Genomic DNA, 11,240 nt, shown 5'->3' with positions numbered 1-11,240 from the left:
CCATCAATGGTTATCCTGTTATAAGGAAGCAAGTCATGTGAAAAGCAAGGCAGAGTGACCTTATTCCACTGTGACAGCCTGTCACTTCTCAGCCTTTGGGTTAAACTCAAGCATCACTCCTGCTCTCATCTGAACTTAACAAATCACTTTATAACAGCCACCCTGCTTCCAAAGAAAATATAATTATTTGAAAAACTGAGGATTGAAGCATCACTATAACTTAAAAAAATCATTTATTCTTATTTTTACTTGAAAGGACGAGAGTGAGAGAAAGATTGAAAGAGAGAGAAAAACAGACAAGAGAAATCTCCCACTGGGTCACTGCTGAGATGCCTACACAGTCCAGTCCAGGGCTGGGCTACCCCAAAGCCAAGAGCCCGAAACGCCCAGGTTTCCCACATTTCCCACGTAGATGTCAGTGATCCGAGCGCTTTAACAGGCACCTGCTGCCTCTCAAAATTGCATCAAAAGAAATTGGATGGGAAGAGGAATAGTTAAACGGTTCTGTAAACTGCTGTACAAATACCAACCCATCAGTATTCCTTTTTACAGGGAAATAATTCAACTCATAGCACTCAGCAATTTAACTGTCCGTGGCCCATAGTGTAGCCTGAGCTAGCAAGACACGTGGCAGGCTTCTCACTAGAATTCATAATCTCTCATGAGTCATACACTATGTTCTGTGGTGCCAGGACACACACACACACACTCACAACGCTGAAGTTGGAGGGTCGTGTTTACTTATCAAGATATTTTTTCATGCATTGCTTATCAGTTTCCTGTTTTTTCCTCTGAATATTTACCATGCTCTGTGAAGCTTGTTTTTATCCTCTTTCATATTACAGTTTCATGTGTCTGTCTTTCAGGAACTTTGACAACTACAGAACCTAACATGAATGTTGTGCTCACACATTCTGAGTAAGATTAAGGTTAGGAATATTTGGAGGAGAGGAAGGTCATGGATATATTTGAGTATCAGGATAAGCAAAGAAGAACATGGCCTCTGGAGCCTGTGCTGGATGTCGCTGGGTTCCAAAAGCATGGGGAATATCAGCACCTGCATTTGCTGTCTGCTGTTGTCTGGGGTCAGCTCGCCTGTGGAGCATATCTGTGATCAGACATAAATTATGTGACCTCCCTTTGGTCATCTGTGGAGTTTAGATCTACTGAAGCCTTCAACTTGCCATCTGCTTTTATCCTAGTAAAATATGGAATTGCAATTGGACATTCCTTTAACTGGGCTATGAACGCTTTAAAATCATCCTGCTTAGTCTTTGCTTCCCTTTCATTCCTCAGGCAATTAAATATGGTCTGTGTCATGGCACAAAAGTGTTCTCTGGATCAAAAGGGCCTTTTGATGTTTCTGACTCTCGCTTCTCTGGGGACAGTTTCATAATGGCTTATGAGTGGTGCAGTGCTTGGGGAGGCATAGGGAGCAGGAGGTGCTGCCAGTGTCCGGGACGCACTTGTGGCGAATCCTGCGTGATGTCAAGCTCTCTGGTTCCCACGGGAATGCACACCTGCACGGCTCCAAAGAGCAGGATAACAGACGTTTTGTGGGGAATATAGTCTAAATTCCACCTGTTCCAACTACAGTGACACAAATCAACTTTGAGGGGCTTAGCTGTGCATATCTTACAGATGTAGGTGAGGCATGAGCTGTTATGAAGGATTCGTAAATAAGAACAAAATTCAGGGGAATTTTTGAGGATTCTGATTTTATTTGAACTTGCTATTGTGCTCTTAGCTGAGTCAGAAACGAACACAAATTGAAGAAACACTCAATCTCTGTTATTGTTTGGTTTCATTTGATGCTGAGATTTGTAGTCGCCTTCTCACGATCTCTGTAAAGGGGATTAAGTGTTTTCTCTCCCTCAGCTTATAGTCCGTGTGGGGAAATGTGAATACTGAGTGACTTTCCTAGAATTGAATAAGGAAACAATATTGTCCATCATAGCAGCATTAAGAAGCAATTCTGGCTGCAGAGGTTTGGTGAGGCATTCAAATCTTACGCGTGCCTGTGTGTCCCTCTGGTGCCACAGTGCCCTGCTGTCGTCTGCAGGGCCGGGTCCACTGAGTGCATGACGAAGCCTACTCTCCAATGTCTCAGTGTTAAGAGGCTGTGCTTTGATGAGGTGATGGCGGGCACTAATGTGGGGCCTTCTTGATGGGGTCTTGCCCTTCTAAAAGAGTCTTCAGACACATGAGGGCATAACTGGAAGGAGATATCATTGAGGAGTGGACCCTCACCAGATACCAAGCCTGTGGCACTTTGATCTTGGGTCCCCCAGTGACGGGATTTTCACATATACTAACAAGCTGAGGCGTTCATGCTCCTTTCTGCTCTGTGGCTGTGGTAGGGGCTGCTGTCAGGGACCAGCCAGGCTCCTCCCTTCCTTCCTGGCTCCGAGTTGAGTTCTACCAGAGGGAAAGAGATCAAGTCTTCTCTGCCTCCTTCCCTCCCTGTGGCCACAGCTCATTTTGGATCTCAGAGATTTCCCAGCGCCTCTAGTCAGAGAAGGTTTCACTCTACCTTCTTGGCTCCCTTAACCCTTTCCAAATACCGCAAAAAATAAAAAAATCTCTCGCCTAATTATTCACCTTTCTATTTTCCCATATTATTTTTTATTGGTCTGTACATGGTGCAGAATTTATTGCCAAGAGTGAGTCTATGAAACTGGCTTTCAAAATCAGATATTGGCATTGTGTTGATTGCATATTTGATGAGATAATACAAGGCTATCTGGATCATGTAAGTTTCTCTGAGTGCTGACATGCGATATGGAGCAATGCATTGAGGTGTATAGCCACTATGGCGTGTGCAAATTAACCAGCACTGCATAGCACATTAACTGCAAAGCTTCGTGACCCATGGTGAGATAACTGATGAGTTTACCCATCTGAAGGCTGATGTGGAGCTCAGGGAGCTGCTTACAAGGTGTCTCACAACAGGGGGTTACAGGAAGAGTTCACGTTTGTTACTGGTTCTTGGTGTGCAGACTCACTCCCTCTCCATGGAGACCACCTCATAGATGATAGAGGTTGAGCTACATGGAAACCACGTGCCTTTCTGTGGACGTGTGCTGGGGTACAGTCTACAAGCCATCACATCCACCTAGTTCCCCCAATAAAAGCAAGTCACTGAGTTCAGTCTTTTCTCAACCAGGCAAGGGGCTGGGGTGGGGCTAAACTGAATCTGACTTCTTCCTAGAATATCAAAGATTTATGCATGTATTTCAAGTGGCAAATCAAAGATGATAGAACATCTGTTTCTGTTTGACCTTGAAAAACCATGCCTGTATTCAGCACAGCGTACAATGCATACAGGTAGACAAATGGACAACTTTGAAGTCCTGTCTCAGTGAGTGGAAGAGGAATCAGAAAGCCTCTAAGACATTTAAGTGGAAGGTCTCATTTTCTGTAGGGAAGAGGAGTAAGTTTGAGGAATTTTTTTAAGGTGCCAGAGACCTGTCAGGCCAAAACACCTGTTCAGTGCTAAGATAAGGGCATCAGTCATGATGGTGTTTGAGATGTGAGGTGGGAAAGTGACATGAAGGTGAGACTGAAGATGCTGGTTCTTTAATACTCAAATCTCCCCTGTCTCTCTCCAGTAAGCCCTTCGCTTTACATAAACTGTTTAAGTATTTTCCCCCAGAGCACTGTCTCCTTAGCAGAGGCCAAGTTTCCTTGGATTTATCCCCACCTGTCTTCCTTCCGACTGCCCCATGAAGAAAGATTAGATCCTGGCAGAGCCGAAACAACAGAGAAAGGGGAAATCCCTTCATGTGTGCACGTGGCAAGCAGTGAAGCAAGAAGCTGCTCTCAGCCACGTGGGTGGAAATTCCTTTTGGTGGTGAGCTCTAGCTTTTTGTTTAATGTATGAGGCAGGCTGAGTGAGAAGTGTGCAGGTCTTTTTGTATGTTACTTTTTTTTCTTAAAGATTTATTTTTATTATTTTTTTATTGGAAAGGCACATATACAGAGAGGAGAGACAGAGAGGAAGATCTTCCGTCCGATGATTCACTCCCCAAGTGAGCGCAACGGCCGATGCTATGCCGATCCGAAGCCAGGAACCTCTTCCGGGTCTCCCACACGGGTGCAGGGTCTTCCAAAGCCCTGGGCCGTCCTCGACTGCTTTTCCCGGGCCACAGGCAGGGAGCTGTAAGGGAAGCGGGGCTGCTGGGATAGAACCGGTGCCCATATGGGATCCCGGGCGAGCAAGGCGAGGACCTTAACCACTGCGCCACCGCGCTGGGCCCTTGTATGTTGCTTTTAATTTGTGTCCTCTGACATCTGTTTGAGTTTTTACTAGCAAACATTTTAGGTCAATATAGGGCTCTAAGACTCCAGTCATGGGGGCTTGAGGAGGCCTTGGGTGTCAATGAAAGTGTGAAAATATGGCTGTATTTCCTGTTAAGCCAGGGCTTTTCCTCAGTGACAAAGGGCACAAGTGCATTGTTCCTGTCTTTGCAAGCCTAAGTCCTAAGGGAGAATGGGCACTTACGGTTCGCTTTGTAAACACCAGGAGCCCGGACTCTGCCAACCCCTGACCCGCCTCATGACCGTCGGAGCCACTGCCCGCTGGGTTAGTTTGAAGATGATAATCAGCGAAAGCATTTTTCACGTTCTATATTTCTTAATCTTCAAAAACGATTCTGTGAGTTAAGTCTTTGTGTCACCATTTCTCAGACACAAAATCCTTATGTCAAGAGCCGTGATCTATGACCCTTGGTTTCTGACGTTTTGCAGCAAGCCTGCAGATTGTGCTAAATATATGTGATAAATGGTGGGGAAAATAAGAAAGTATTAGAGAGTCTGAAAGCCTCGAGCTGTTTTAAAATCATACAATTAAATATCCAACTTGCGATGCTCAGTGCATTACTGTTTTTGCAAACAGCTAAAATCAAACTCTTCTAAATAGGAAAGATATGTATTAAATAGCACTGATGAAAAAGGTGACTTAATGAATAAGTAAATTTCAAGAAATCATTGTATAGACTAAAGCTTAAGTCTTGATTAATCTTAAAGCCATTCTATATTTGAATCACAAAACTGAGTATAATTTAGCCATAGAAAACGCACTATACAATAGAATTTGTGCTTCAATTTAAGCTAAAACTAATGTGTAATATTTTGCATTGTATTTTATTTTACACAGATGCACTCATTTTCATACATTTGTCTTAATTCAGTCAGTTATTTTTATCTTACTTATTTTCTTCATGCTAAGTGCTTTTTTATTTTAGCCCATTTTCACTTAGCAATTTAGATGTATGTTTTTCATGTCTCTTAAACTTTTGCATGCATTTATGGAGTCAGAAAACTTGATCAAAATATGATTTCTTCATGACACAGAATGTGGGTATATTTTAATGCTTAGGCATGTGGGGTATAAAACCTTGAAGTATTGTATATTTTCAGAAAATACATTTGAAAACATATTGTTGAAATGCTGTTCAGAGATTATTATTATAATATAGATAAGCTGAAGAAATCTTAGAGGTCATTTTAATTCCACCCCCTGTTTTATGGCAAACAATGGTCATTTGTGTTTAAATAAATAGTCCAATTATCTTAATGTCTGTCCATCTTATTCCTAGAACCTCATCTGAAAATCCAACTCACAGAGGAAGTAAAAGACAATTCAGGCATAAATTCATTTCATCTCCAGTTTTCAACGCACTCAGTCCCTCAGCAAAGGTAGGAGATGAGGCTACTTGGCAGAGCTGAGCTGGGCTCTTAATGCTCAGGTTAGTGACTGGGTAACTACTTGCCAGGAAAGCAGGAGAGACCAGCTGTAGAATGTGTGTTAACTGAGTTCTGAGCTGCTTCTTCTTCTTCTTTTTGATACAGTGAAATGGAGATAGAGATCACTAGGAAATACATTTTTATGCCAGCTCCTGCAATCAAGAAGGAGGTATGCATCACCGTGATTTTTGTCAACAGTACTGGGAGGGGCAGGCAGATGAGTGTCCTAAAGGGGATGGAGCCTTCCTCTGGGGTGTGAGCACTAATGAGGGCGCACCTGCTGATGCTTTCGGAGGCCGGACTGATGAGGCATAGAGGCCAGGGCCCAGAAGTTGGTGGTCTGAATGAGGTCAAAGCAGAGATGTAATAGAAGAGACCTTGAAGATTAGTGATCTATGCAGTGCATCATTGAGTGGAACTGAAGATTTATGAAGCAGAAGCGTTGTTGGTGAAGCAGCAGACTAGTCATGACAGTGGGATACTGAGACAGAGGAGGCCAGCTTGCATGATGTGAATGTTTAGTGATGTTGTGTACATTGTGACAATCTGTTATCCTCTCCCTGCTATCATTGCCTTAGTAGATACTGTTATATTCTCTCTGGATTATTGAGAAGTCCCTTAATTTCCTTCTGTCTGTCTAGTCCTTCTGTTGCAGCAAATCAGTTGCACCACTGCTAAAGAGATTTCTCCTAAGCAGACGGTGTGTAGTCTCTCTCCATTACCTTCAGAACAGCTTCCTCTCTTTTGCCAGGTCTTTGTCTAGTTCATACGTTGCATCGCACATTTCATTTCCCACCTCTTTTTATCCTCATATTCTGTCATCCTTTCATAATATGCTTTTCACCACGGGTACACACACTGTAATTACAACCTTGCAATAAACTAAGCTTTTCTTTGATATGCCACTCACTAACCACCAGACACATTTGCTTGAGCATCCTGTTTCACACCTCTGCTTTTGTTGGTGTAAATTCCTCCACCAGACATCCTTGCTGCCCATTTCCCTTTGCCTAGCCTCTGCCTGTCTGAGCACCTCACTTGCAGCCTCCACTCTTGTTGGAACCAGGTCTAGACTCCTAGGTACAGCCTCTCTGCTCTTGTGTGTTCTGGAGGTACCGGGACAGGTAAACTGCATTCAATCATTCCTGTGCTTATCAGTGTCATTCTTATGCTGTGTCCCGGCTTGATTCTTTCAATTACACCCTTCTTAGTGTCAAACAGGCACTCAATAAATGCTGGCCACGTCAGTGGGGTGGCCTGGTCCCAAATGGTTGGTGAGAAGACTCGTCAACTTCGTTGTTCTATGTCAAACCACAGAGCCACCTGGTGAGGGATAGGGCCTTCTGCCTGACCTCCTTGTGATGAGAGTGAAGAAGCAGCTGCTATTGCCGTTCATGCTCTTCATCATCGCCTCTTCCCTGAACACAGGATGCTAAGGCGTCAAGGCTGAATGCCTAATGCCCGAGTTACCATTTCTATTTGCTGGTGAGTGAACGAGCTGTCCTCCTTTTCAATAGTTGCCTTGTGTTCTAGTTCATTTTCTCCCAAGTTTCTCTTCACATGCCATTTTCCACTTGAATTCTGTGTGTGGTGTATTCTATTAATATTCTCTCCAGTTGGATCTACCCAGCACATATCACTTCAATCCTCATCTGGAAAGGGAGTTTGCTTTGCTGGGAAATAGAACTCAATTATTGCAAGGGTGAAAGGCACTGGAGAGAAGGGATTTTATCTTTAGCAAGCTCAAACCCATCTCATTTTATCTGAGTCTGTATGAATTGTGCATATGATGTCTCCCTTAGCTTTGCAAAAAAAAAAAAAAAAACCAGAGCAAAGGGCTTTTGAGAAAATATACTCCTCAAGTGGTTCAGATGGGTCAGAAGCATGTTGGATCTCTGGAATTTTGAGGAGCTCTGAGAACTCTTTATTTGCCCAGCCATGTATGCAAGTATAACTTACCAGGCATGCAAATTGAAATATCCAGGTATTCTTCAACTGTGTAATAAATCTGTGTACTTGGTAGTCACCTTTCTTTGCAATGCAATGTGAAACATGATAGCTTGAGTCTTAGGTTATGTATAGTCTGCTTCAAGTAATTGTAATTGACATAGTGTTTTTCCCCAGAATGTGTCATTCATATATAATTAGTGTATGACACCTTTTTATTTTGAAAGCTTTGTGGTATATCTTAGTTTTGCAGATGTACTAAAAGTAAGTATATCTTCTCTGGGTGAGCACATTCCTGCTGTATCCTTTAGAGTGTTTGGTATCCTGCTGCATCCAGCCATTACATCTCTCTTGGACATTCTTCCCTGGCTGATGAGAGGCACTAGAGTGGATCAGAGCTGGCCGAATGCTGGTTCTGGCTGTGACTATGTTCCTAGGATACACTTCGTGTCAATGGCCTTTTCCCCCCTTAGGCATGATGCTGCATATGGCTCCAGAAATGCCATAAGTTCTAGATGCACCTTGAGTCCCATAGGTTCTAGATGAACATGAGTCCCATAGGTTCTAGATGCATCTTGAGTCCCATAGGTTCTAGATGCATCTTGAGTCCCATAGGTTCTAGATGAACTTTGAGTCCCATAGGCTCTAGATGAACTTTGAGTCCCATAAGCTCTAGATGCACCTTGAGTCCCATAGGCTCTAGATGCACCTTGAGTCCCATAGGTTCTAGATGCACCTTAGTCCCATAGGTTCTAGATGCACCTTAGTCCCATAGGTTCTAGATGCACTTTGAGTCCCATAGGTTCTAGATGCACCTTGAGTCCCATAGGTTCTAGATGCACCTTGAGTCCCATAGGCTCTAAATGCACCTTGAGTCCCATAGGTTCTAGATGAACTTTGAGTCCCATAAGCTCTAGATGCACCTTGAGTCCCATAGGCTCTAGCTGCACCTTGAGTCCCATAGACTCTAGATGCACCTTGAGTCCCATAGGTTCTAGATGCACCTTGAGTCCCATAGGCTCTAGATGAATGAGTCCCATAGGTTCTAGATGCACCTTAGTCCCATAGGCTCTAGATGAACATGAGTCCCATAGGCTCTAGATGCACCTTGAGTCCCATAGACTCTAGATGCACCTTGAGCTCCATGACTAGTAATGTTTCCCTCACCACAGATGCATTGCCAGTCCCTACTGATGTCTTCAGTCCTAACTTTCTTCATTTAAACCACATATATGAGCTATTTATTTCTTACAGAGCTCACTGGAAAATAAGATGGCCTATCGTGCTTTAAAGGTCTGCTATTTAGTATATCGGGGGTACCAAACCCTGTTATTCCAATTTGGAGGGGCTAAAGCAACAGAAAGCTATTTTCTCATATTTCCTTCTGTTGCTGAAAGTGAGAAGTAAAGGCACTGTGGAAGTCTGGCCAACCTCTCTGAGCAGCTTTTGCACAGAATCCTCCTTTGCCTCATCCAGGTTTGGGGGTTGGAGGGATACTTTTGGTTGCACATGGTTTGTGGCTGCATCCTACCGACCTGCCTCTGGGTTCGCTTGGCTCTCCCCAAGTATTTCTGTAGGTGAGTTTCCCTCTCCTTTCTCTGACAAAGTCATCATTGGATTTCAGCCCGTCTTGAATGGTAGATGACTTTATTTTGAAATCCTTAACTAACTGCACTTGTAAAATCCCTGCTTTTTTTTTTTTTCCAAATTGGGTCACATTCTGAGATTCTGTGTTAACATAGATTTGGAGGGAGAATGTAAAATGTTCAACTTATTGATTCTTCACTCTTAGGAAAAAATATCTCCATTTTAACAGAATATAAGGAGGGTGTGTTTAGTGAGGCAGGACTGGTGAGATACAAGTGGCAAGCAGTGCATCAATCAACTTTGTTTAAACTGGCTGAAGATCATTATTAACAGCCTCAAAAGACTGCGTTGACGGTCAAGATAGAAGCTGTCAAAATGAAAGGGGGACCACAAGTAGCTGCTTTTAAGATTAAATAGATGGTTGTTTCGCAGACTCATGTGTTGGTTCTGCCTCACCAAGCTGTTGGCAATGGGAACACGGGTTCTTTTCACATTGTTGCTCCTCACCTTCCAGGTACTGTTCTTGTCCACGTGGTGCGAGTGGGCTCATTGCCTGGCTGTGCTCAGGCTGCCATGGAGGGGCTGAGTTTCCCAAACATTTAGTGTGTGGCCCTACAGCTGCATAGGGAGCTGAGGCAGAGGATGCGCAATGTGAACAATCAGGTGTGGAGCTCAAAGTCAGGAATTTGTAAGGAGCACAAGTTTGGGGAATGATTAGCATTCTATGTCACCTTCTGCAAAACTTACCTGCCAATCACTTAAGCAGTGTCTATCTTACATCATTGCAATGTCTACAAAATTGTCTGTAAAACTTCTTATTAACTCTTTGCAAGGTGCTTTCTATAGGGAGACATTTCCCGTGCTTTCATAACCTCAGCTATAAAAGGAATTTCCATTTTTGTGCAACTGCCATGTGCCAAACATCTTTTTAATGAAGACACATTTGTTGGACACCTATTATTGGACAATATTAACAATTTAGTGATAGCAAGGACAACTGAGACTCTTGCTCTAAGAACTGATTTGGAGTTGGACAGAGAAAAAAATCATCTGATGGGAACAACAAATGGGTTAAATAAAGCCATACTTATAAATGTTATTAAGGGTGATTTTGGAAGGGAGACTACTTTGAGAAAGATAAATAAGTTCCTTTGAAGTTTTTGGGTGATTATGAAGGAAAAATGCGGCCAGCTCTGCTTGTACTTTTTGAGTATCAGTGATATTTACAGTCTCCCGTTTTGTATGTGAGGGGATTGCTCAAGGACTTACGCCTGGGAAATGAAGCCTCTGATTTTGGAGACTGAATCTGGTCCCAGGGCTCTCTGCCCTTCCACTATTCTGCGTTTCCTCAAATAAATCTTGTCCAGTGCCATTTCCCATTCACCTTAGGAAGTGTATAGTTCTGCAATTATCTTCTGAGATGAAGGCAGAAGTTAATGATTTCATCCAACACTGCAATTTTCCTGCTGCATCAGCTGTACTTCAAAGACGATGTAAAAAGCATATAAAACTCTTAGAAGTGAGCAACTGAAAGAGTAACTGAGATTTGCAGGTCTTTGGCTATGCTTTTAAGATCTGTTAGAAGACTGCTGGACATCATGCTTGGGGAAGGAATGACAAGGGCATAGGAGGACAGCCTCCAAATTTGACGGGAGCTTTGTTTGAGAGAGCTTAGATGTAATTATTATTGTAGCACCAATGTATAGAACTAGAGACAGTGGGTAGAGGCTAGAATGAATAATAGCTAATATTATATAATATTATAATATATAATACACATTATATATTATAATATTACTTATATATAATATATATTATATAATATTATAATATTACTTATACGCCTCTTTCCTCTTTCTTACTTTATGGTGTATACTGGGAATGATTAAGACCATTACTTGTTCTCTACATTATGAGAACAGAGAATCCTCAGTCAAGGGAACTGCACCTGGAAATCT

The sequence above is a fragment of the Ochotona curzoniae genome, unplaced genomic scaffold, assembly GCF_017591425.1.
Source record: "Ochotona curzoniae isolate NIBS_2020 unplaced genomic scaffold, NIBS_Ocur_1.0 contig_43, whole genome shotgun sequence".
NCBI classification, from domain to species: Eukaryota; Metazoa; Chordata; class Mammalia; order Lagomorpha; family Ochotonidae; genus Ochotona; species Ochotona curzoniae.
Note: the sequence above shows the minus strand (reverse complement) of the source record.